Here is a 1,239-nt window from a genome sequence, read left to right on the forward strand (position 1 = left end):
TAAAGAAGCGGTTAGGTAAGAAATAAGATAGCCCGTCGCGTACCTACCTATTTACTACGTACTCGTACTCGCGTATCTACTCCGGATATTCGACAGCGAAGTGACTCATACAGGGTGTTAATAATCGTTAAGTGCAATCAGGTGATTATTCCATAAATATAACAGATATCAGAAAAGTTCAATCTGATATCGAAAGAATGCTACCCAATGAGTAAAACCAGATCAAAACCTTTCTTAAAAACAAAAACCAGAAATAATCCAAATATTCACTTCAAACCCTCCTCATTGATTTTATCTAAACTTTTAGCTAATGATAAAATAGATAAAATTAAAAAAAAACTTTTTTATTTGTCGTTCGCAGGTATTTATTTTAAGAACTTAATATTTTTAATCTCCTATTATAAATACAATAAATAAATGCAGTGTTTACATACGTAAAGGGAACTACTTACATGTTTTATTTTATTTATTATTAAATGACAGCCAATATAATATTTTATTTAGTCAATATAATACATAATTGTATTTTAATTAGGTACCTATTCAGTTTATAAGTAGAAATGTGAACAATTTTCTGCGTTCATTTTTAAACATAATTGTATTTTAATTAGGTACCTATTCAGTTTGTTTGCATAAAAACCACCAACGCGCCACAGAATTGAAATTAAAAAAGTTTTTCATTTTGGCATTTAATCCAAATTATATAATTTTAAAAAAGTAAGTATCAAAAAACAATGCTCCAGGTGAGGCTCGAACTCACAACCCCGGCATTACTCACGAGCACTGTCTTATAAGTACCGTGCGCTAACCAATTGCGCCACTGGAGCGACGAGCTGATTCTCGAAATTACAGTATACCTTATACGGGCACCCTCCCTGCCCCCAACCCGCGCCGGCCCCGCTGGTATCAATGAACGTCGTCACTAGTCGCTAAATAGCGTGTTATAATGGTCTTAGTTTCAAATCATTTCAAATTATGTTAAAATTACATTACCTTTAACGTTAATATACACGTTTTCAGCTAGCAATGTAATAGTATTTCGAAACCTTAAGATGTTATTAAGTCATTTAGATAGATTAGTTACACGATTGGCATCTATAGTAGAAATGAAACTAAATTAATTGTGCCGCCACTGTCTATTAGATCCTTCAATCGGATAAGTTTATTAAGATACTTGTAAGTGTGCCATTGTAAAATGGATATAAGATACTTTTTCATTCATTATTTTATTGTAAGTAT

The 1,239-nt window shown here is 32.0% G+C and overlaps 1 non-coding gene across 1 annotated transcript; it reads right to left on the reverse strand.

Moving 5' to 3' along the window:
• Positions 1-735: 735 nt before the first annotated feature.
• Positions 736-827, reverse strand: TRNAI-UAU (transfer RNA isoleucine (anticodon UAU)). The gene is given in 2 exon segments: positions 736-771; positions 790-827. It is a non-coding gene; the product is annotated as a tRNA-Ile (tRNA).
• Positions 828-1,239: the final 412 nt, after the last annotated feature.

Source organism: Choristoneura fumiferana, chromosome 3 (assembly GCF_025370935.1).
Source record: "Choristoneura fumiferana chromosome 3, NRCan_CFum_1, whole genome shotgun sequence".
Lineage (NCBI taxonomy): Eukaryota > Metazoa > Arthropoda > Insecta > Lepidoptera > Tortricidae > Choristoneura > Choristoneura fumiferana.